Consider the following 18229-nt stretch of genomic DNA (forward strand, 5'->3'; position numbering starts at 1 on the left):
GGATAGAAATATTTTGAAGTAGAAATTCAATGCAAGTTCTATATAAGGATATTTGCAAAAATTCATAGAACATTGAAGTATAACACTTTTATTTTGATGCAAAATACACACAAAAAGTTCTTGAACATTGCTTACTAATGAAAAAGCTGCACATGGGCTTCAAATTTTCTTGATACTAAAAAAATTTATCTTTTAATTCTACTTCGCATTTACTTTTTACAGTACTCCCATGCTAGATCTTTTATCTTCATTTCCTTGCATCTATGTATTAAAATTCTCCCTATCTTTCAAGCCCTTGCTACAATTCTTGCCCCATGACTGTCCAAATTCTCAGTTGGAAGTCACCAGTTTTCACTAATAATGGGACCTGTAATATCCATCATAATCTGCAGTCCTACTTATTAGTTTATTTGCTTGAAATGGAGAAAGGGAGATAGATTTCCTATCCACTAATTAACTTTCCAAATACCAGCAATAGTGAGGACTGAGACAGGTTGAAGCCAGGAACAGGAGCTCCATCTGCATCTCCCATAAGTGTCAGCACTCAAGCACTTGGGCCACCATACAAAGGAAGGTGGATTTAAAGCACAGAATAGAAATACTACTCTGATTGGTATGCATGTATTCCAAGTGGCAGCTTAGCCCATTGCCCCATAATGACGTATCTATTAGTAAAGTATTTCCTCTCTGAATTCATAAGCTGAATCTCTCATGTGCTTTAAATTCAAACTATCTAGTGACTTTCATACAGTATGTAGATAGTAAAAATATTTGTTGGTAAATTACACAGTGAATACAGTAAAAGTAGTGTTGAGATGTAAGATTATAGTGGTTGGTGCCTACCACAAGAAATTGTAAAGAATCCAAGTAGATGAGCTTTCAGTACATATCCAGCAAATAGAAAAAACAATGAACCACACTCCAAATTAGTAGGTGGTAATAAATAATTGAAATTAGAGTAGAAACAAAATTTAAAAAATATTTATTTTTATTAAATTTTTAAAGATTTATTTTATTTATTTAAAGAGTTACAGAGAGAGCTAGAGACAGAGAGAGGTCTTCCATACACTGATTCACTTCCCAGATGGCAGCAACAGCCAGAACTGTGCTGATCTGAAGCCAGGGGCTTCTACCAGGTCGCCCATGTAGGTGTAGTAGCCCAAGGATTTGGGCCATCTTCTACTGCTTTCCAAGGACTTCGCAGAGGGCTTGATCAGAAGTGGGGCAGCCAAGACTAGAACCAGTGTCCATATGGGATGTAGGCAAAGGTTTTAACCCACTGCACGACAGCACTGGCCCTGAAAAAAATCTTAAAAATTAGTGAAATGATGAAGTTATATGTTGAAATAGTAGTCAAATTGATATACCATTTTCCCAACTAACCAAAAAGAGATGAAAGGAAAACATAAAACAGTAAAATCAGAATGTAAAAAGAGGTGTAACAGGGGCCAATGCTGTGGCACAGTGGGTTAACACCCTGGCCTGAAGCACTGGCATCCCATATGGGCACTGGTTTGAAACCTGACTGCTTCACTTCCTGTCCAGCACTCTGCTATGGCCCAGGAAAGCAGTAGAGGATGGCCCAAGTCCTTAGGCCCCTGCACCCATGTGGGAGATCTGGAAGAAGCTCCTGGCTCCTGGCTTCAGATTGGCGCAGCTCCAGCCTTTGCAGCCATTTGGGGAGTGAACCATCGGATGGAAGACCTCTCTCTCTCTCTCTCTCTCTCTCTCTCTCTCTCTCTCTCACACACACACACACTCTCTCTCTCTCTCTGTCTTTGCCTCTCCTTTCTCTGTGTAACTTTGACTTTAAAATAAAAAAATAAATCTTTTATTTAAAAAATAGACGTAACAATGAACAACACAAAAATTAAAAGAATAATCAGGAATTAACAAGAGCTGTATGCCAACCATTTGGAAAGTCTAGAAGAACCAAATTCTGGGACATGCAATTTTCCAAATGTTAGTCACAAAGACAATGAAAATCAAAACAGAACATTAACCATGATGAAGACTGAATAGTAATAAGGATGCTCCCAAAAAAGCTCAGGACTAGATCCTGCAAAGTTCTCATTTATGAATCAAATGAAATAATGACCTTCAGTAACAAACAGAAATTGAAAGAATTTGTCACCCCTCTTCCAGCCTTATAAAATATGGTTAAGGATGTGCCTAAGAAACAGAGAAACATGGTCAACACTATGAAAGAAGGTAAAGCCAGAAACACTTCCAGGAAAAGTACAAAGAAAATCCAAAGCAATCTCACCAACAAAATGAATGTAAAAAGGTGAATATAAATGAATGTAAAAAGGGTGGAAAAATATTTCCCACACTAACAAAATCCAAAAAAAGCTGTGTAGCCAACATAATACCAGACAAAATAGACTTTAATGAAAAACTGTTAAAAGAGACAAAGAAGGGAATTATGTATTGATTAAGGGATCAATTCAACAGGAAGATGTGACTATTAAAATTGTATATGCACCTAATTACAAGACACAAAGCTATTAGAAGGAAATGTTCAAGGACATATAAGGAGACAAAGTAGGGGATTTTTATACCCCACTTTTTTAAACTTTTATTTAGTAAATATGAATTTCCAAAGCACAGATTATGGATTACAATGGCTTCCCCCCACATAATTTCCTTCCAACTCGAACTTCTCCCATCTCCCACTCCCTCCCCCATTCCATTCACATCAAGATTCATTTTCAATTATCTTTCTAATAAAGATTTTATCAGTTTGCACCCACACAGAAACACAAAGTGTAAAGTAGTGTTTCAGTACTAGTTCTAGCATTACTTCACATTGGACAACACATTAATGACAGATCCCACATGAGAAGTAAGTACACAGTCACTCCTGTTGTTGACTTAACAAATTGACACTCTTGTTTATGGCGTCAGTAATGTCCCTTGGCTCTAGTCATGAGTTGCCAAGGTTATGGAAGCCTTTTGAGTTCGCTGACTTCGATCTTATTTAGACAAGGTAATAGTCAAAGTGGAAGTTCTCTCCTCTCTTCAGAGAGAGGTACCTCATTCTTTGATGTCCCCATTCTTTCCACTGTTATCTCACTCACAGAGATCTTTCATTTAGATATTCTTTTTTTTTTTTTTTGCCAGAGTGTCTTGGCTTTCCATGCCTAAAATACTCTCATGGGCTCTTCAGCCAGATCCGCATGCCTTAAGGGTAAGTCTGAGTCCAGGGTGCTGTTCAGGGCATCTGCCATTCTATGAGACTGCTGTGTATGCCACTTCCCATGTTGGATCATTCTCTCCCTTTTTGATTCTGTCAGTTAGTATTCACAGACACTAGTCTTGTATCAATTGTGAAAAGAAATTGATCAATCACTTGGACTAGTGAGATGGCATTGGTACATGCCACCTTGATGGGATTGTATTGGAATCCCCTGGCACGTTTCTAACTCCACCATTTGGGGCAAGTCCAATTGAGCAAGTCCCAAATTGTACATATCCTCCCTCTCTTATTCCCACTCTTATATTTAACAGGGATCACTTTTCAGTTAAAATTTAAAGACCTAAGAATTATTGTGTGTTAATTACAGAGTTCAACCAATAGTACTGGAACAAAACAAAATACTAAAATGGTTAAAGGATTACATTGTACATAAACAGTCAGAGCAAGGGCTAATCAAGTCACTGTTTCTCATAGTGTCCATTTCACTTCAAAAGGTTTCCCCTTTGGTGCTTGATTAGTTGTTGCCGATCAGGGAGAATATATATGGTATGTTTCTAACTCTACCATTTGGGGCAAGTCAGCTTGAGCATGTCCCAAATTGTACATCTCTTCCCTCTCTTATTCCCACTCTTATGTTTAACAGGGATCACATTTCAGTTAAATTTCAACACTTAAGAATAACTGTGTCTTAATTACAGAATTAAACCAGTCATATTAAGTAGAACAGACAAAAAAAAAACTACTAAGAGGGATAATGTATTAAGTTGTTCATTAACAGTCAGGGCTATGCTGATCAAGTCGCCATTTCCCATAGTGTCCATTTCACTTCAACAGGTTTCCTTTTTGGTGTTCAGTCAGTTGTCACCGATCAGGGAGAACATATGGTATTTGTCCCTTTGGGACTGGCTGATTTCACTCAGCATGATGTGTTCCAGATTCCTCCATTTTGTTGCAAATGACTGGATTTCGTTGTTTCTTACTGCGGTATAGTATTCTAAAGAATACATATCCCATAATTTCTTTATCCAGTCTACCGTTGATGGACATTTAGGTTGGTTCCAGGTCTTGGCTATTGTGAATTGTGCTGCAATAAACATTAGGCTGCAGACCGCTTTTTTGTTTGCCAATTTAAATTCCTTTGGGTAATTCCAAGGAGTGGGATGGCTGGGTCGAATGGTAGGGTTATCTTCAGGTTTCTGAGGAATCTCCAGACTGACTTCCATAGTGGCTTGACCAGTTTGCATTCCCACCAACAGTGGGTTAGTGTCCCTTTTTCCCCACATCCTCGCCAGCATCTGTTGTTGGTAGATTTCTGTAGGTGAGCCATTCTAACTGGGGTGAGGTGAAACCTCATTGTGGTTTTGAGTTGCATTTCCCTGATTGCTAGTGACCATGAACATTTTTTCATGTGTCTGTTGGCCATTTGGATTTCCTCTTTTGAAAAATGTCTATTGAGGTCCTTGGCCCATCACTTAAGTGGGTTGTTTGTTTTGTTTTTGTGGAGTTTCTTGATCTCTTTGTAGATTCTGGTTATTAACCCTTTATCTGTTGCATAGTTTGCAAATACTTTTTCCCATTCTGTCGGTTGTCTCTTCACTCTCCTGACTGTTTCTTTTGCAGTACAGAAACTTCTCAATTTGATGCAATCCCAATAGTTGATTTTGGCTTTGACTGCCTGTGCCTCCCGGGTCTTTTCCAGAAATTCTTTGCCTGTGCCAATATCTTGAAGGGTTTCTCCAATGTTCTCTAATAACTTGATGGTGTCAGGTCGTAGATTTAAGTCTTTAATCCATGTTGAGTGGATTTTTGTGTAAGGTGTAAGGTAGGGGTCTTGCTTCATGCTTCTGCACGTGGAAATCCAATTTTCCCAGCACCATTATTGAATAGACTGTCCTTGCTCCAGGAACTGGTTTTAGATCCTTGGTCAAGGATAAGTTGGCTGTAGATGTTTGGGTTGATTTCTGGTGTTTCAATTCTGTTCCATTGGTCTATCCATCTGTTTCTGTACCAGTCCCATGCTGTTTTGATTACAACTGCCCTGTAGTATGTCCTGAAATCTTTTTCCAGCCTTTCACTTTCAGTCTGTATGGATCTTTGTTGGAAAGATGTGTTTCTTGTAAGCAGCAAATAGATGGGTTTTTCCTTAACCCAATCAGCCAATCTGTGTCTTTTAACTGGACAGTTCAGGGCATCTTTTGCAGGGCTGGACTAGTGGCGACAAAATCTTTCCATTTCTGTTTGCTGTGAAAGGTGTTTATTTCACCTTCATTCACAAATGAGAGCTTTGCAGGATATAATATTCTGGGCTGGCAGTTGTTCTCTCTTAGTACCTGGGCTATATCTCGCCATTCCCTCCTAGCTTGTAGGGTTTCTGATGAGAAGTCTGCTGTGAGTCTGATTGGAGATCCTCTGAGAGTAATCTGACGTTTCTCTCTTGCACATTTTAGGATCTTTTCTTTATGTTTCACTGTGGAGAGTTTAATTTCAACGTGTCATGGTGAGGATCTCTTTTGGTCATGTTTATTAGGGGTTCTGTGAGCTTCCTGTACTAGGATGTCTCTGTCCTTCTCCAAACCTGGGAAATTTTCTGCTAGTATCTCACTAAAAAGGCCTTCTAATCCTTTCTCCCTCTCCATGCTTTCAGAAACTCCTAGAAACTGAATGTTGGTTTTTTTAATAGTATCCTGTAGATTCCCAACAATATGTTTTAGATTTCTAATTTCCTCTTCTTTTCTTTGGTCTGACTGTATCCTTTCCTGTTCTCTGTCTTCTAAGTCCGATATTCTCTCTTCTGCTTCACCCATTCTGTTTGTAAGGCTCTCTATTGTGTTTTTCATTTGATCTATTGAATTCTTCACTTCATTATGATTTCTCGTCACTATCACAGTTTCCTGTTGTACTAGTTGTTTTGTTTCATTTTGATTCCTCCTTAATATTTCATTTTCACAAGAGAGATTTTCTATCTTCTCCATTAAGGATTTCTGTAGTTCAAGAATTTGTTTTTGAGAACTTCTTAATGTTCTTATCCATTTTTTTGAGATCTGCTTCTTGCATTTCTTCTAACTCATCATCTTCATAATCTTGAATTGGGGTGTCTTTTTCATTTGGGGGCATCATGGTGAGTTCCTTGTTTTTATTACCTCGGTTTTTGCATTTGCTATTTGGCATATTGGAGATATTTGGTTTCTTCACTCTGGTGCTTTTTCTTGTTATACTATGACTCTAGATTAAGTGGACTGTCTGTTTTTGATGGAGCCTTAGAGGCTTGAGATGGGTGTGGCCTGAGAGCTCTGTTTGGTGTGCCAAAGGTGACACTCCCACGTTAGGCATGATAGATCTCTCTCTCTCTCTTTCTTTCTTTTTTTGATTCAAAAGGGAAGTAATTCCGCACAGCTGAACAAAGTTGGAGGTAGTTAGCAGGCAAATGATATACCCACAGGAACCAGAGATCGGAAGCTCTTTCCCAAGGACCACACAGGGAATCTGTTCTGCCCTCAGAGTGGGCTCAAATTCTCCTTCAGTCTCCCACTGGGTTGCCAAAGTTATGGAATTGTAGCATCTCTGGAGAGTACTCACGTGAATTCCGTGAGTTCTCTCCCCCACCGTCTCTTTTTTCAGTGTCTCAGTTCAGTAGCCCCACAAATTCACTAGGTCCTAATCTGTTAATTCACCCAGCGCAGAGTCAGGTTTTTCTGCTAGGCTCAGGACAGTGCAGACATGAGGTCGCTCTGCTTATGACGTATGTCCAAGATGGCGCCTGCTCTTTGTCTTGCTCGCCCTTGAGAGGTGAGCAGAGAGAGAGAAACCCGTGTCCGTACCAGTCACTTTTTTTTCTCTCTCTCTCTCTTCCAGTTAGCCTGGTGAACTTTCCCCCCCGGGGGTCGTTCCCTCTAGTCTCCTCTCTCTGCTTGCCTGCCGGTGTCTCGGGCTATTGAGGCGTTCGGCTCACCTCGCATTCCAGCGCTGGTGTGTTGAGTCTGCCGCTGGTGTCCCGAACTGTGGGCTCCCACGCTCTCCACACAGGTCCACTGTGAATCACACGTTCCGGAAGAGTTTCTTCTGCTGTTTCCTCCCCTACTCTTCCTGGAACCTGCAGTATCTCCACTTTTATTAAACTGTGTCTCCCCGGACTATCAGTGTGCTCCCTTCCTATTCCGCCATCTTGCCTCAGACCCTATTTTATTTTATTTTATTTTATTTTATTTTATTTTATTATTTTATTTTATTTTATTTTATTTTATTTATTTTATACTATGCCTTGTTAAGTGGACTGCGTGCTGTTAGAGGAGCCTTGGAGGCTTGTGGTGGGTGTGGCCTAAGAGCTCTGTTTGGGTCTTCCGGGTTATGGGTGTGCAAAGGTGACACCCTCAGGTTATGCGTGGTATATCTCTCTCTCTCTATTTATTTATTTATTTATTTATTTACTCATTCATTCATTCATTCATTCATTCAGGAGGTAAGTAATACCGCACCGCATGGCTGTGGAGAATTGATGGTATTTAGCTTCCAATCTCTGGCTTCTACCCAGAGAGTCTGTGCAGGTTCCGTTTCTCCTCTGGACTCCCACTGGGTTGCCTAGGCTACTGAATTGTAGTGACTCAGTCCTTTAGCTCTCCCCTGTTATGTAAATCCAGAGTGTGGGCCTGCTCTTTGTCTCTTGCAAACCTTGCAAACTCTTGCAAACTCTTGCAAACCTTGCAACCTTGCAAGTTTTGCAAGGTTGGTGGAGAGAGAAACTCATCTGTACAAGTACCCCTCCACCTTTTTTCCTTCTCTCCTGTAGTCAGTCTGGTGCACTTTCCCGCTCCCCTCTAGATTCTGACCGCCATTTTCCACCAATGTCTCGGATTACTGAGCTTACCTCCCCTTCCAGCACCGATGTGTGGACTCGGAGCCCTGGACGTCCCTGCTCTCCACGCTGGTGTCTGCATGACATGCACACCCCTTCCTGCACTGGTGTGCAGACCCTGAGGCTCCTGCGGCTCGGTTTCTGCGCAGTGGGCGACCTTGTTCTCCCAGTAGGTCCTCCCAGTCACAGCCACTAGATCCGGAAGAGTTTCCTCTGCAATTTTTTCCTGATCCTTTTTCTGTGGCTACCGTAACTCCACTTTAATTAAACTAAATTTTCCCGGACTATTGGTGCGCGCCCTCACTATTCCGCCATCTTGGCTCCGCCTCTCCTACACATTGGTATTTTTTTTTTTACAAGAGCACACCATTTATTTTAAGTTTAAAAATACACAAATCAGTGTTATCCATAATGCTAATAATCAACACACACAGGTATAGTGAACACATTGAAACATATATGAGAATGACAAATAGGACTTACGGCTTGTTTCCAAGGAGGAAAGATGAAAAGATGGTGAGTGAGATTTTAGCCATGTCTTTATCTGGGTGATGTATACACAGGTACTTATTTATGTTATATTTCTTTGTGCAATTAAAAATTCTCAAAATCAAATTTTTATTTTTTCAATATAAAAAATTAGTTACTCAAATTGATTCCATATTGTCTGAGTACAGGTTGCTAGTAAGAGTCATATATTAATGGACTCTTTTGTCATATCTACTATCTCTCATAGGAACATTTCAGAAAAATTCATGTAAACAAAGTTGATTTCATGGAGGAATGGATGGACACATAAATAGAAAATTTCCAGCTTCTTCATGTTTTGTCAGCTAGGATCCATTCAAAAATACAAAGCCTGCACTAGGTATTTCCAAATGGGAAGGTTAACACAAGGATTAGTTACAAAGCTAATGAAAGAACTGAAAATCTAAAGATTAGCAAGAACAGGAAGCTATTACCACCACAAAGGCAGCAGGAAGGAGTTCTTATTAACAAGTTCTGCATTGAACAGGTCAGCAGGAAGCAGAACCCCAGTGTTAGCTGTTTGTTGTGAATCAGAAATAGGGGGGAAAATGCAGCCACTGTTGAAGGCAGCACAAGAAGTGAGAGTGGAAGACACTCTGCTTTTCTTTGCCTTCTGCCAAATCTAACCAGAGGTCAGGTGGCAAAGCTGTCTAGGAAATGTTTGCAAGACTTGGTTTCCTGAATGACAGACTTAAGCAAGAGAAGGGAAAGGAAAAAACAGAGGAAAAATAACAAAAGGTAAACAATTTGTAATAAATAATACAATTAAAATATGATTATATTACAAATAACAAATTTCAATTCATGCATAGTTTTTTCATAATACCCTTTTTCCATTAACTTTTTGAAGACTCTCCCCATATACTGAGCACCTACTATCATGTACACTGTGAGCTTACAATGGTAAACAAACCATGTCTGTCTCCTGTCTTAATGAAGCTTATAGATTTGACAGAAATTAATTTAATAAACACATAAATAAACACAGGGACACTAGTTCCTGTTTTGAAACTGAACAGTAGACAATCTGGAGAGCACGTATTTAGTGTTGATGCCTCCAAAGCATCCATGTGAAGAGTCTTACAGATGGTAGGATACTTTTACACATTGGTATTTTAAAATGTAATGTATTTTTTTTAATGTAATGTATTTTTTATGATTAGTGCTATTCTCTTCCTATACCTTTTATAAATTAAACATTATTTTATATATGTAGTTATAGAAAAACAGCAGTGTGTAGACTATTTTAGACATCCACTGGGGTCTTCCAATTTTATACTTCCATGGGGGTCTTGGCATGTACATCCCAAAAATACAGGTATCTACTCCATTTTAGTACTTCTAAATTCAGTGTACACCAATATGAGATGGAATTCAATATAGAAATTATATTCAATGAAGAAACTGAAGACACGGAATCAATATAAATGGCTTGCTGGAGGACCTAACCAGTTTTTTTTTTTTCAACAAAAATTGACTTACAAAAAATGAAAGATGCCTCCATCATCTTGGCCTGTGATGGCAGAAAGAGACAATAAAAAAATTATCGGAAAGGTACCTTTTCTAAATAGTTCTAAATAATTCAAATCATCATGAATATAACCTATATAAACACTGATTCATTTAAATATCATGAACTTCATGTCTCACCTCAGAATTGTGATGTGGGGTATTTCTACAATCTCCCTGTTTTATTAATTAATAAAATCATTTTATCAATATTATTAAACATTATTATTTTGTCATTTTTTCAATAATAGCTTCTCCCATTTTTATCATTCCTAACAAATTGCTCACCTTGCACAGAAGGCGTCATCTTGGCTGGTGATGGTTGTCACTGCAGGTGGTTCAAAGTTCACCAGGTCAAGGAGCTTGCAGATACCATGTAAGGAGGCCTATCAACAAGGCAGTACCTGGGGGTCCATAGAAAAGCTGACAAGGTTGGGGTCTATTGCATCATGAATTAAGCATCTGCCTGCTGATGCAGCTGGAGTTCTGGCTGCTCCACTTCTGTTCCAGCTCTCTGCTGATGGCCTGGGAAAGCAGTTTTGGATGGCTCAAGTGTTTGGTCCCCTGCACCATGTGAGGGACAAGTCCCTTGTCCTGCCAGGAGCAATTAGGGGTCTGTAAGTAGGCAGGTTTCTGAGAGCAGACTCACTCAGTAAATCTTAGATTGGGGCTGGAGAAGAGGGTGAGCTTCCAAGCTCTGACCCTCTGATCCTAGACCTGTCAGAAGCAGCCAGCTGGGGGATAGGGCATATTCTGAACACAGACCTGTTAGTTCCTCTGTCAGAAGTGGTAGGGGAAGAAGACTGGATTCTGGCTGAGAATGGCAGGTCCTCCATCCAGTATGGAATAAGCGAGACAGTTAAAGAAAGCAGGGTACTGAACACACTAGCCAATTTTCCCATTTAGTCAGACCCAGACATGGGCGGGATGAAACCTGGGTTCTGCATGTAAATTGTCACCACCGTTGTCCAGTCAGGTGCATGGTTCAAGGACCCTGACTTCCCCTTTACTACACATAGAAAATGCTATACTGAACCCAGACTCTAGTGTTCTTCCCCTACAGAGCCTGCCTGTTACAAGGGAACTTACTGGTCTGTGCCAAGAATGCACCCTGTTCCCATCCCTAACTGTTCCTGACAGGATGGGGACCAGTGAGGAAAGCCCAAAAGCCCACTGTCTTCCTTGTCTCAGACTAATTCTGACTGGAGTGGGGAGGAGCCAGTCTATGCTCAGAACTCCACCTCTTTCCTAAGATGTCTTCTTTTAGACGACAGTGTCACACTAAGTCCAGCAGCAAGCATTCTTCCTTGCCCCTTTTCTGCCTTTTTTTCTTTTTATAAGATGTTATGTGTTTATTTGAGCTATAGACATAGGGAGCTACAGAGAGAAAGGTCTTCCATCTGCTGGTTCGCTCCTCAAATTACCATCCGATCAGAAACCAGGCATTTCTTTCAGGTCTCCCTCATGGAAACAGGGGCCTAAGCACTTGGGCCATCTTCTGCTGCTTTCCCAGACCGTAGTAGAAAGCTGGATTGGAAAAGGAGCAACCTGGACTCAAACTGGTGCTCATTTGGGATGCTGGCACTGCAGACAAAGGATTAACCTACTGTGCCAGAGCACTTCCCACAACCAGCCTTCTTAAACAGTACTATATTTCTTTTACTGGATGGTGAACATGACAATATGGACCCAGACCTCGCTCTCTTCCCCACCCCTTCCTGTGTGAAGGAGATTCCACTTTATGCTCAGTTCCTGAAATTTGTCCAGTCCTTGCCTGCCTATGACTGGATGGAGGATCTGACCCTTTGCCCAGAAAACCCCGCCTTCCTCACCCCTGCTTGCCAGTGAAACGACAGGGGTTCTGTCAGTCTGTGACCTAAACCCCATTTCTACCCTTGCCCCTAGTTCCCTGTTTATGGACAGGAAAACCTGACATTCTGTGCTGACAGTTCCTGCTTGTTAGTATTAAAGGAACTTATGGTTCTGTGCTCAGCATGCACCCAGTTTCTGTACTTGACAGCCCCTGATAGGACAGGGACCTGCGGATCTGCGCCCACAGTCCCACCGCCCTCTTCTAGGCCTCAGTCTGAGTTGATTGCACAACGGAGGTGCCGATCTGTGCTCAAAATACCACTTTCCCCACCTTTCTGCGCCACTGCCCATCCATGACAGGATGCGGAACCTGCCAGTTTGCTCACATAACACACATTCTTTCATGCCGTTACTGCCCCTGACTAGACTGTGGAAACGCAGTCACCTTACAGAACCATGTCCTCTTCTCCACCCCCTGCCTGAACCTTACTGTATGGTGGATATACCAGTCTGTTCTCAGAACCCCACCTCCTTCCTAGCACTTGCCTACCTCTGACAGGACGAGACTGATCTGCGTCTGGAACCAGGCAATCTTCCATGTCCCTGCCTGACAATGACTGAACACAAAACCTGCTAGTCATTGCCCAGAATCCCACCTCATTTCCCTCCCCTAACTGTTCCAAACTGGACCTGTTAGTCTGAGCCTAGAACTTGGCCTTGGCCCTCTTTACTACTCCAATGTTCTTACTGACTGGACAGTGGAACAACCAGTCTACATCCAGAATCCCACCTACTTCGCTGTAATGGCCTGCCCCTCATTGGACGAGGAGCTTGCCAGTCTCCGCACAAAAATCCCGCCTCCTTCCCTCTCTCACCCTGTCTGGCCCCTGACTGGATATGAGCGATGCCAGTCGGCGCCGATAAACCCACCTGTTTAATTTCCCTAGGCTGCCTCTAAATGGACAGGAGACTTGCCAGTCGCGAAACAGAACCCCTGCCTTCCTCCACATCACAGCCTGCTATCCACTAGTAAAAGGACCTGCTCCGAATGCTGGTTCATTCTCTTGCCACTACCTGACCCTGATAGGACAAGGGACCTGTCTGTACCCAGAACCCCATACTCTTCCACCTCCCCCTACCTGACACTGACTGAATACAGAAACTGACAGCTGCCAAAACATCGCCTTGTATCCTGCCACTGCCTGTCACAGACTAGAGGAACCCGCCAGTCAACACACACAACCCACCTTCTTCCTCACCCCTGCCTGTCCCAGATTGGACAAAAAAACTGCCAGTTAGCGCTCAGAATTCCCGCCGTGTTCTTGTATCCCATGCCTGCTCCTGATTGGACAGAGGACCTGATAACCTGCACCTAGAGCACCGTCTCTTCGTAGTTCAACGCATGCTTCTGATTGGATGACAGAATTGGCTGCTCCCAGAATTCCACCCTCTGCTCTCCTTTCTTGTCCAAGGCTGCATGGGAGCCTGCCAATCTGGGCCAAGACCTCAGAACGACGGCTTCTGCCTGCATTTACCAATGCCCCTCCCCTGGACAGAAACCAAACCTTGTCCCAGCATTTCCTGCCACTGACTGGTCGAGGGAGGTGCCTGTATGGGCTCAGGAGCCCACATTTTTCTGCCCCAGCTTTCTTTGGAAAACAAGGCTGACACTCCGAGACCACCCAGCCTTTCTATGCAGTACTAAATGCGTCCGATAGTGGACATGCCTGTTAAAAATAAGAAACTTGCTGCATCAATGGGCCCTTACCCCCAATGGACAAGAGAGATGCCAGTTTGTGCTCTGAACCCGCATTCATGCCTGCCTATGGCAGGGGATCTGCCAGTCTGATAGAAAGCCTTGTCTTCCTCCACACGCTTGTTCCCGTTACCTAATGGAGGAACTGTTAAATTTGTTTAGTATTCAGGCTTCATCCCCGTTATTAGCAGAAGAATTTACAGGTTTGTGCCCAGAAAGATCCCTCTTCCCGCCTCGAGTTGCCCTTGACAGGATACGACTTGCGGATTTGCACCAATAATCCAAATTCTTTCTGGCTCTCAATATAAGGCATCTGCCAATCTTCGCAAAGAACCGTGCCCTATTCCTCCCTTCATCCTGGTTGACATCCCAGACAACTGTGGACAAACCAGACTGCGTCCAGAGCCACTCCTACTTCCCTACCCATGCCTGTTATCTTGGCAATCACATGGGTATGAGATTCCAGCAACATGAGTCATATGCAGTGGAAAATTTCTAGCATTACTCCAGGCAATGCTGAGAAAGACACAGAAATCACTGTGCAGAACCAGAGCTACCAAATGTTTAAAGATTGACAGAGCCGTGAATGCACCTAGGTTTCTAAAGACATTTTGGACAAACTGGAGGCCTGACGAGAGTATGCAAATGAAAAATTTCTACAGAGTTCCACTTGACTGATACCAAGTAAAAATGTGGGGTCAAAGCTGCTGAGTTTCTCTGCCAGGATGACAAGCAGGTTAAGCAAAGATGAGACTCCAGCCTCTAAGAACTGATGCATGAGCTGCAAACAATAGCTATTGGTCAGGTCTGCCCAAATCTTTAGGATCCTTGCATACTCAGGATAACAGAAATAAAACGTCAAGATATTGTAGTTTTCTCTGTTAGATTTCAGTCTTGTTTCATGCAAATAATTATTTCTAATTGCTTGTCTTCTCTTTTCGGGTTGGAAATATATGTGTAACTTGAACCAAACCAGACGCTATATCTTAGAAGTATGTAATTTCCTTTTTGCTTTCCGTTCTTTTGATTGATATGATTTTACAAGTTTATTGCCAAGTGAATCTACCCTATATCTCAGGAGGCACTTTGGTTGGATTTTTAATTATTGTTGTTCTGCAATATGACTTTAGGACTCTTCTAGATGGAGTGGTAGTAATGTTTTGTGAGCGTATGAGTTTTTGGGAGTCAGAGACAGAACATTATGATTGAACAGGATTTGGCTATACAGACATATGCAGGTGTTTAAATGTTAGCGCAGACATTTTATGTTAATACATAAAGGATTAATACTATTTTGGGGAGATTATGCATGGAGTAATTGTGGCATCTGGAGTAAGATTAAAAACATTTATGAACATCTTAACAAAGAATCAATATATTTGCTAAGAAAGAGCCATTAACTCTTTTAGATGGGAAGTTATGGGAAGGCAAATAAATAGGGTAAGCTGTCTTTGGGCTGATAAAGGTCTACGGTTATCTCTTAAAATTTGTTCTCAAAGATTTACTTTGTTTTAGTGTATTAAGTAGATGATATTATTATGTTTAATAAGTTATAGTTATGTCTAAGTGTTAGCAAAAGATGTACCATTCTTGGGATCATGCTTAAAGTTAATTATGTTCCTCAAAGAAAGAAAGTTAAAAAATAAAGAAATGAAATAAACTTTGAGATACAATGACTTTAAACAGTCATTTGTCTTGAAAGTTTTTTCATACAATTTTTTGAATATTTTTCTTAGCATAGGGTTACTCTTCCATATATATATAAAGTAATTGAAAATATATATTAGTAAAAGATCTGGGAATAGGAGAGGGAGGAGTGAGAGTGGTGGGAGGAGAGAGGGTGGAAGAGTCACTATGTTCCTTAAAATTGCATTTATGAAATGCATGAGGATTATATTCCTTAAGTAAAAGGTTAATTTGTGAAAAAAAATGACAGAGAGTTAATGTCTACTTCTCCTCAATTTCTTTCATGTCAGAGGAATCTGGACTAGCACCCTGTGAAATTATTCCTTGGGATGGTCCAGGGCTCCGATGTGCAAATACTTTATAAATAGTCCCTTTGAGTTTTATCTGGTGATACTTTAGCTCTTTATCTCTCAATTTATGTCTCAGGTCTCATGGAGTAAGATTTTGGTGTTGAAAGAAGTAACAGTCCTTGAAGCGTTGTTTGAGAATTTATAAACTCACTGGAGTACTAGTATATAGCTTTAGTGGTCTCTGATATTCCATGTGGAGATTTTGAGATTCTGAGAGATCATTCTACCACAATCTTTGACACTCATAACCTCTGGGTTTCAGTGTGTGACTCAAGGAGCTTGAAGTGATTCAGGCACTTTGTGGTAGATCTGGAGTTTTTGACAAATTTACTGGGATCTACTAGGTTCATTGTAGTATATCTTGCTTTTATGCTGGATTTCTTGGTGTAGGTGTGGTCTGAAGTAGTGTCCTGGAAGTTCTTATTCTGAATTTGGATGTCCAGATTAGTATTCAGAACTGCCTCTGCTATTGTTGTGAACACTGATCTCAGTCAGTGTTGTAAGAGTGAATACAAATCCCTCTTGTAGATTTAAGTCTCCTTAACTGTTTCTCTAGAAAGTTCTTAGTGATGGTTACATCTTAATAGTCAAGTCTTAGCCCCATGACAAACATGTAGAGTTCATTAAGGTGAATCTTTGTCACCTAAGATAGGTTTGGTTTAGCTTTAGCTTTGATGTCTTGAACTGATTAACGACACTTGAGTTTTGTAAGTCTGGGTGTATTGTGCTAAATGCTGATCACCAAGGATTGGATCTAGAAAAAAAAACTGAGGTAGATATTCATCTCCAGAGTCCCATATACTGGGAGATATATCAGAGTTCAACTTATGTGAACCTGGTGATATTAGGATAATTGATTTTTTTCATGAGTTTTTTTTTAATACTCCTGGGTTCTCCTGATTTTAGATTCCTTTAAGTGGGGCTTGAGTTCCTGAGGTGAACCTGTGCTTTCAATTTTTGAGGAATGTCTAGGGTCTTCTGAGTTGAGTATTAAAATCCTGACATTAGTTTGAGATATGCAGGAGACAAATTCATGGCAAATGTTAAACTGAGTCTTACCCAAGGAAAGTAGGTTTAAGTCACTCCAGTTTCTGCTCTCTTGTGGTATCTACAAGCTGAGTCAAAGTCTGTAACCTCCTTAGAGTGTATTTGACTGGATAATGCCAAGATATTCATTCTGGGCTGATTATATTTTCCCTGTGTAGATATGTGGTTTTTGAAGTCGGTCTCGATTTGTTGTTATCTGAATATGCCTCTAAAGTGCATATGTAAAAACTTAATGTTGGGGCCTGCACTGTGTCATAGCTGGTAATGCCACCACCTGAAGTGCCAGCATCTGATAGGTGCCAATTCAAGTCCCAGCTATTCTATTTCCAATCTAGCTTTCTGCTATGTGCTGGGAAAGAAGTAGACGATGACCCAAGTGCTTAGGCCCCTCACCCACATGGGAGACCCTGAGAAAGTCACTGGCTCCTGGCTTTGGATCAGTACATCTCCAGCGGTTGTGGCCATCTGGGGAGTGAACCAGTGGATAGAAGAGCTCTCCCTCTCTCTGTTTCTCCTTCTCTCTTGTGTAATTCTGACTTTCAAAATAAAATTAAAAAAAAAAAACAATGTGGTAGCATAATGAAGTGGAGCTTAACACCATTACAAGTACATTACAGAAGAACTTGGGGGCTATAAGTCTATTCATCCCTCTAAGCCTTTTATCACGTGAAAGCACAGTGTTTATTCCCCCTTGAAGAAAAATTATTTCAGGTACCAAATGCTTTCAAAAGTCTATAGAATTTAGGTATCCCAGCTGGTGTTTATATTGCTGCACAATTCACCTGTGCACTTCAGTGGGTTGGTGAGAGCCCATCATCTACTGATTTACTAACCAAATGCTTGTGATAGCCAGGGATGGGTCAGGTAAGGTCAGGAAACAAGAAACCAATTTGGAGTCTCCCACATGGGTGGGAGAGAGCCAATTATCTGAGCCATTGTTATATAGGATCCAGGTGTCCCACCTGATCATAACTTCTACAGGGTTATTGGTTGTCCTCATTCTAAAAATAGAGGTTAATATTAAATAATATAATTTGCTTTACTTTCAGATCACCTTTGACTTGTTCAAATGTAACGCTCTAACTGGTTGGTTATAACAAAAAGAAGGCAGTTACCTCACAAGTAGCTCTGATGATGTCAAACATTCTATAACCTGATTTTAAATCTCAACCTTGGTAGCCATTCTGCTACACCCACTTGAGCCAACATGAGAGCTCCAATATACCTTTACCAAATTTGGGGATTATACTTTTACTGCTGTGGTGGTAAGTTACAGGGGGTGAAGACTTCTTCTCAAGTTTCTTTATTTAGACTTATCTTACTATGTAGTTTCTGTTTCCCATTCATCCTTAACTTGTTTTTCTAAAATCTCATTTCTTCTTTTTTCTTCCTTCTCTCTCCTAATCCTAATTTTGGTCACCCCTTTCTTTACCTCTTATTATCCTCTATATTTTTTCCATATCATCACATAAAATGTATAAGATTACCAATCT

General features: G+C 41.0%; 1 pseudogene; it reads right to left on the reverse strand.

Moving 5' to 3' along the window:
• Positions 1-10392, reverse strand: part of LOC149119198 (coiled-coil domain-containing protein 126 pseudogene) — a 47835-nt pseudogene extending 37443 nt beyond the window's left edge.
• Positions 10393-18229: the final 7837 nt, after the last annotated feature.

Source organism: Oryctolagus cuniculus, chromosome Y (genome assembly GCF_051225735.1).
Source record: "Oryctolagus cuniculus isolate XC-2025 breed Fujian yellow rabbit chromosome Y, ASM5122573v1, whole genome shotgun sequence".
NCBI lineage: Eukaryota > Metazoa > Chordata > Mammalia > Lagomorpha > Leporidae > Oryctolagus > Oryctolagus cuniculus.